The following is a 7,500-nucleotide window of genomic DNA, read 5'->3' as shown; positions in this document are numbered from 1 at the left end:
CAGCAGGATTTAAGGAAGTCGACTGAAGCTGCGAAGTTCCTCCGTCGTGTTTGAAGTAGTCTGTTTACTCAGTACTTGGAAATCGTACAGTCACTGCAGCAGAGAGGAGGTGTACAGTATTCTACAACACAACTCAAAAGACGGTGAAGAAAACTTCCCCTGAGTGTGTGTGCTGAAAAGACTGTTATTCCTCACCTTGCCCATAAACGTGGATTTAAAGCTGTTGCTCCAGAAACGGGACCACCTTTTCTTAGATACAAGCCCATATAGGACTTAACCTTTTGGATAGACAATCCCTTTTCAAAACATGGACAGCATTTCTGCTGTGCCAGCACCTTGAATGTGACCTTAAACACTACTGTCACGCAACTTTAAATCACTTGTGTGTTTTGAGGGCCCAGAGGTGTTCAGACCTTTCCAGTCCTTTCATATTGGAGGATCTGATACCATCTGCCTCTACATCAGATATCAAGAAAGCAGTGATGTACAAACAGTGTCTGTAGGACGTTTGTGTATAGCACTGTACTGTCGTGATGCTTCATCTAAGTCATAAGAGCAAGTCAGTTCAGGCATTTCGTGTCAGGCCTCGCGTCCGAGTCACCTTTGCTGCGAACAGATTGCTGTGGCCCATTTCAGTAAAACGACTGATAGCTACATCATCAGAGCCCTCTTTCTTTCTCTGCTGGTGAACACACCAACTTCTTAAGATACATCAAGACTCTTCCACTTGGATTTCTTCAGTTATCCCTGTGATTGATGGAGAACAGTAGAGCATCACTAGGTTTGAGATTGATGGCTGGATGAAGTTCTGTTTTGCCTGTCAGCGTACGAAAACCGAGCAGTTAATCCAGCAGTTCATATGTGTCTCAACTGAAAACACACACTCAAGTGGTGTTGGACCATTTTGGTTGTGTTGTGCTGGGAAAAGACTGATGATCCATTCTGGCAATGGTGCATGGCACGCTAAAATGTTTACAGCAATGGGATTAGCTTCAGATTCAGAGGGTAAGTGGGTATTTCTCTTTGCAAGGAGTGATTGCTAAAGCAGCAGCAATGCAGAAAGTGGCCCAGACATGGGATTTCCTGAAAACAGACCTATTTGTAACGTGACAGCCATGGTCAGAGATCTTTATCAGATCGGTTTTTTAACTTCAGGGTCTGGAGGATGGGTCAAAACAGTTCTTGCTCCTGGAAATAGGAGACTGTGTTCTGCAGATGGTCAGATATTATTAGAGTAATGGAGATGTACATCCGGTTCTGTTGCCATTTTCCTGTATAACAGAGGTGCTTGTTGCCTGAACCAAAGTGAGAAATCATCTTCCAGCAGTGCCAGGGCTATCCTACTTAAAGGAAGAAACGTGTGACCAGTTGTATATACAACATCAGATGGGAAGTGTTCCCTTGAATTCTGGAATGTAACAAGAGGAAATAGTCTCTTCTGAGTTTTAGAATTTAGCTGTGTTTAAGCTCGTCTTTATAATCACTCAGGGAATTAAGATCTTCAAGGATATGATTCATCTCGTTCTTAGGTGGGTGGCCAAAAGAAGGTTATATGACTTGTGTCCTGAAAAGCCCAGTCTGTTTCTGTTGCCTGCAAAGAGGCTTTTGACTGATAACATGTGAAAATATGGGCAGGTGAATACTGCTGAAAGTAGGTCTGGTTTGGGCAGACAGTCCACAATTTTTGCTTTTAATAAACTGGGACAGGAGCTGTTACTTTGCAGTGGAAGTTCATTGAGAACAACCCCCACTACTTGCTTTCAGTACATCTTAAAGCTACACGGTGGTTTGGTTTGGAGATCCCTCTGTTTTGATGAGGTCACTTGCCCTTCGGAGGGCTGAGCATTGCTCTTGGCTGAGTGGAAGGAACCACCTGCACGCTCGTGCCAGCTGTTCTCCTGCTTGTATTTGCCTGCTGTCACCTCCTCACCTGAAGCAGGGTAACTTCAGATGCTTTTACTAGCTCGTGGCTCCACTCAAATAGCACAAAACTTCCTCTTCTTAATAAAATACTTTTCTGAAGAGAAATACGTGGTTTTCTAATACTCCCTGATTTTCTTACACTTTTTAAGTATTCTTCTCTCGCTTAACTGTGCTCTTAAGAATCTTTGCAGCAATGTTTAGTTCGCTTTATTAGTGTTATTGGAAGTTTTGGTTTTCCACTGTTTCCTGTGACTTGGCTCAGCTGTGTTACTGAATTTCTTTTCTGAAGCTGCATTTATTTTCAATAGCTAACTGTCCAGATAATTCTGTAGAGTTAAAAGGACAGTGTAAAACGGAGCCCTCTTTTCATATATTGCTTCTGAGTGGCTTTATCTCCTTTCACAATACCTCATGGACAGGATGCAAAGTTATTTTGCTTATAAGTTTGGTTTGTTTTTTTTTTTTAACAGTGCCATCTCACTTGTATACCACTAAGAATAGACTTTGAGGTGTGAATGCAGAAATACTCGGCTGAAATGGGGAATGTAATTTTAGGTCTTTACAAATTCAAAGAAAACACACGTATGGATTATGTTTGTAGGAGCGCTGGATGCAAACTGTTATAACTTTGGAGTGTTTTGTTTCTCAAACTCTTTCTTTTCTTCCATTTATTTTTCCTAACCTACACTAGCATGGATGAAAGCTCTGGAAAAACTAAGGCTCTTGAACATTTGCCTTCATTTGTGTGTTCCAATCACTGCAGAATAACTTGAGGCTGTATTCTAGTGCAATCAGAGAAATTAATGCAGCAGAGTCAAAGGGCGTTATTTTAAATCGGTGTGAAGTAATGTAAGAAGGCCTTTGTAAGGACAGTACGTTTGCAAACCTCAACTTACGTGACATGCATGCAAGAATATCAGCATTTAATGAATTCCTCTACTAAGTCATTAAGAAATATAAGGGATTATATTTCTCTTCAAATAAATGAAGTACAGGTGTGTGTATGCAGTGTATGCGTTTACTTCCAGGGCTTGGCAGCCTGTGTAGTGAGGAAGAACTCCACACAGCCAATGGCTGTTGGATTCCTTACCCCGTAGTGTACTGCTGAGGTGTTTAGGACTCTGAGCCATCAGCATATCAGTGTTTGGGGAGGGATTCAGGCGGAAGAAATAGGTATGTAAATGTGCATACCTGTTCTGCTATTGTGAGTACTGCTGCTTTTGTCATAGAGTGACTGTAAAAGCTGTATAATACTTCAGGTTAAAAGTGCACACGTAGGTGCCTGGATTTCGGAGGAAGAGAGGGATATACAGGAGTTCTGGCAGCCCATTCCTTCCCCCATCCCTGTTAGTGGCGTTTGATCCAGGGATATGCTCTGGGTATTTCGCAGTTAAGGCAGTTGTGCAAACCCCTGCTCCATCTTTATCCGTTTGGTTATATGCTTTCTTGTTTTTCACGATGAAACTCGTTATCAGTGATGGTATTAAAAGTTTCTGTCAATTCTCTGGCATCGTGCTGCTCAAGTTGTTCGCCAGTCTTCACATGTGGTTCTTAGTTAACTGGCAAGCCAAAGTTGAGCTATTTAAACTCCATCACAATAATCAAGTGGTAATGAGCTAGTTAAATATCTGTGAGGATTGGTCTGGTCATAGACTAGACAAGGGCAGAACATAGCTTTTAGGGCATGGAGTCCCTCTCCCTGATGTTAGCTGGGCAGGATTGTGTTCTTCCTCACTACACAGGCTGCCACACCCTGAAAGTAAAGGCATACAGCAATTGATGTTCAGGACTCTTGACCAATTTTTTGTGTTTTCACATTAGAATTTCAAGCTTGGTCAGGTCAGTCCCCAGTTAGAGTGACTAGAGCTCTGGAACACTCTGGAACTGGAGCCAAGAGAGTGTCAGTTGCAGATCTGAGAAGCGGGAAGAATTTTTCGTCTGAATACTTTTTAAACTCTTTGGGGACAGTTTGTTTATATTAACACCTGTTTAACTTTGGGGACTAACTTCTGGATAAAGGAAGCCTGTGTTAAACGTTCAATATCCTCAGACTTTGGGCACTGAGTGGATGCTGTGACCAGGGGAAATGGGGGTGTGATGGCACAAGCGTTCCCTGTCACATAAGCAGGAACCTGCCTGACGCTGTTGGTGTGGCTGCAGCAGACACACATGTGCACACCTACAAATGCGAACAGGAAACTCCCGTCTGTATCCCGCTGCGGCACTAGAGCTCTGCCTAAACAGCTCTGAACCTTCTGTGCTGATAATCAGCAGCACAGCGAAAAAAAAATCTTCTGCCAACTGGCGTTGTTCCTAAGATAGGAAAAAGCCCCCATGTTATGTAGTAAAGATAAACACAACTCTGATTTTTTTCATGCTATAAATGTGATTATATACATTATACAATATATCTACAATTTTATTAGCAATAAAGAAAACTAGGAGGACAGTGGTTTGTGTCAAATGGCCCCTGACGTAGTGACAAAACTCATGTAGAACATCACTTAATAGAAAGGACTTACAGTACTGAGGATTCGTTCTTAAATTTAACCTGAAGAGCTGCTTGGGGTTGTTGGAAAAACTCAAATATCGAGTACATACGTGAAGAATTTAAGAAGGTGATGTCTTTTTAAAGTACTCAGTGAATGAAATATTTCCAGTTGAGGAGATCGGCAAATAGTACCCCCTTAATGTTTAAACAGCATCTGGCTAGACACCCCCCTTTTAGTAAGTTAAAAAGTTTCTCTCACCTCGGTTTTGTTTTGGAGGGAGGGAGCAGAGTATATTCTTTCCTTGTCAGGAAGGGGGTGGTTTTTTTCTTAGTATCGCAACTTCTGTTCTGCAAAAAAATCTCCCAGAGTGTGTTAGAACCTAAAAAATCCTGTTAGAGATGTTTGAGGGTTAGTCAAAGGTTAAAATTCAACCTTTTCTGGGTTTTTATTACAATTTCTTAAAACCATTAATATAAACATTAAATCAATAGCGCTGATGTTTAACCCACTTTATCCCAAATTAACATCGCTTTTAGAAGTGTAATGGGCAATTTCTGTATAGATTAAACTTTTTAAATGAAGCTTTTTGTTTGTGAATCCCCCAAATTTACCTTCTGTAACTGTACTGATACTGTCACAAGGATTATCATTTTCTGAAAAACGACATTTCAGCTCTTTTGCTCTAGCTCGTTTTGCATTTTTAATAAGCAACACTAGCTTTTAAATCTTTCTGTAGAGTACTTAGTACAGTGTTGGAAATAGAACTTTCTTGGCACAGCTAATTAGTTCCCATTAAAATGTCATTTCAGATTAAATTTTAATGTATCAGCCTACTTTAAATATAAAAAATTACTTCATAGTACAGGATTATTAGAGGGTTCTAATTATTTGGGTTTCTATCATGTGAGCCTCAATCAAGCAGAGTTCGTGTCATATTAAAGTTGCATTTCCTGTTAATATAAAGCTAAATCTGTGCAGTAATAAGGAAATAAATAAGATTTTAAGTGTCCCTAATAACTTCAGCATTGGCCAGGTGACCAGGTTAAGCAGGAATTACTGCACCATTGTGCAGGATGGGCTGCTCCAAGGAGCAGCAAGGAAAATTTCAGTTAGATGCGAGGAAAACTTTTTTCACATGAAGGTCATGAAACACATCTAACAGGTTTCTCAGGGTCCGTAGACTCTGCTTCCTTGAAGAACATGACTAGATGAGACCCTCAGCAATCTGCTCACCAGGCTGGGCTTGTTTCGACCAGCACGTTAGACTGGATGACCTCCCAAGGTCCCTTTAAGCCAGAATTGCCACAGAATTCCTAAGTGGGCTAACCTACAGAAATGAACAGGAGAGACTGTGTGTTGGGACAGGTCTGGATCATGCTGCCTTAGAAACAGAGCAGGACCTGCCGTTCTGGACGACTGCGTTTGCGTACAACGGGGCAGTCAGTGCCTGGTTTGACTGGAGTGCACCTGACAGTAGCATTCATTATGCACTGTCTCTTCCTGCCGTTCTCTCACTTGTGCTCCTTGGTGTTTAGATGGTTCAGGAAACTCACTCTTGTCTTCACAACAGTCCAGGATGCTGGATCCCCTTTTACGAGCCATCATCATACTTGACACCTACCTTCCTAATAGTCATTCCACCTCCTAAAAGGATTACAGTGCTTTAAGATCCTACTGTAAGATACTCTCAATACTCCTCCTCAAAGACAGTCAGCTGGGAGGTCTTGCCCAAAATACCTGCTTAAAGTTGTCTCTGCATTCTTTTACATCTGATTCTGCCTCTTCATCCCCAAACCATATTACTTGTTTATTTGAAGAAACTCTGTGTGTTGCCATACTGAGAGGGCAGCTCTGTTTTCCTTTGGATGAAATGAGTCGCTGAGCTTTTCACTGAGATGCGAATGGAGAATTTGCTGCAAATATTAAACAGCAGTTCGTTCTTCCAGGAAATTACGAGATTGGGGCGGGGGGTGTGTGGATTTTGCGAAGACTTCTACTGTAATAGCTTCATCTGGATAGGTTACTGAAACTGGTTACTCCAGTTTGCCTGAGATACTCATGGTCTCTCTGCTGTTATTCCTGTATAAAAGTGCATGGAACAATGTGGAATTCAGTCCACATGTTCTCTTACTTTTCCATAGCTCAGGTCAGATGTAAACTGTGACAAAAAGAACTTCTTACTATTTCAATAATTCTCCCCTACCTTGTGGCACCAGAGTGACTGTGTGCTGGTAGATTACACTTGTTCTTACTCGATGTATGAACACCTACTCAGCTGTAGTAACTGTGGCTCTTTAATAGGTTGTCCTCACAGCTACAGAGGAAGCCTAAGTCACAGAAGTAGGAGTAACTGTACTTTTCTTTTACGGACAAGCTACATGCTGCTGTAATCTCTTAAGCAGTTGAATGCTTAAGGATCAATGACCTGAGAATGTAAGTACTAGAATCTTAAAGACCCTTCTAGAAAATGGTGAGCCACCTGCTGAGTATTGTACTGCCCTTCTTGCAGACCTTTAGGCCTAGGTTAGGAGCCAGGAGCTTCACCACGACATCGCTTTTATGTCTTTTAGCTTCTTCCACTATACATTACTGTAATGTCAGTGTGACCTAGGACCTGCCTTCAGGAAAATTTCAGGATAAAGGGAGACCAAGTTATCTAGCGTGACTTAGAGATCATGTTAACACGAAGATGTTGAGCTAATGTTGGGAACAGAGACAACTAAGTTGAACTGGCTGGTAGATAAAGGCATGTGTTTTTTCTCTTGGATTTTGCACAGAGAGAATTTCAGGCCATGCTGAGATTTTCATGGCTCCTGGCTAGAATTACCCTTGCTGTGTGTGAATTTTTGTTGCCTCGATCCTTGCTCTGTGGTTACTCAGTGGATATCCAGACTTACCTTTGTACATATTTAGGATACCACTGTTTCCTACTGATTTTCTGTCCAAAATTAGAGGGAACTTGTTATCATTTTCAGCCTTTGTTTCTCTGTAGGAACCCTTAAGGAAGGTGCTTTGATTCAGATTTTTGATTTGTTTTGTTTTCTTAGTTTGTCTGAAAATTCCTCGTAAATCAATTCTTCCTTTT

At 41.4% G+C, this 7,500-nt stretch overlaps 1 protein-coding gene across 2 annotated transcripts in view; it reads left to right on the top strand.

The window, feature by feature from the left end:
• The window catches only part of RALGPS2 (Ral GEF with PH domain and SH3 binding motif 2), a 96,695-nt gene that overhangs the window by 68,985 nt on the left and 20,210 nt on the right, over positions 1-7,500 (top strand). The window lies entirely within an intron of this gene.

The sequence above is a fragment of the Buceros rhinoceros genome, unplaced genomic scaffold (genome assembly GCF_000710305.1).
Source record: "Buceros rhinoceros silvestris isolate BGI_N320 unplaced genomic scaffold, ASM71030v1 scaffold1370, whole genome shotgun sequence".
NCBI lineage: Eukaryota > Metazoa > Chordata > Aves > Bucerotiformes > Bucerotidae > Buceros > Buceros rhinoceros.
The sequence above is the reverse complement of the archived record's forward strand: the minus strand, read 5'-3'. Positions and strand labels throughout refer to the sequence as shown.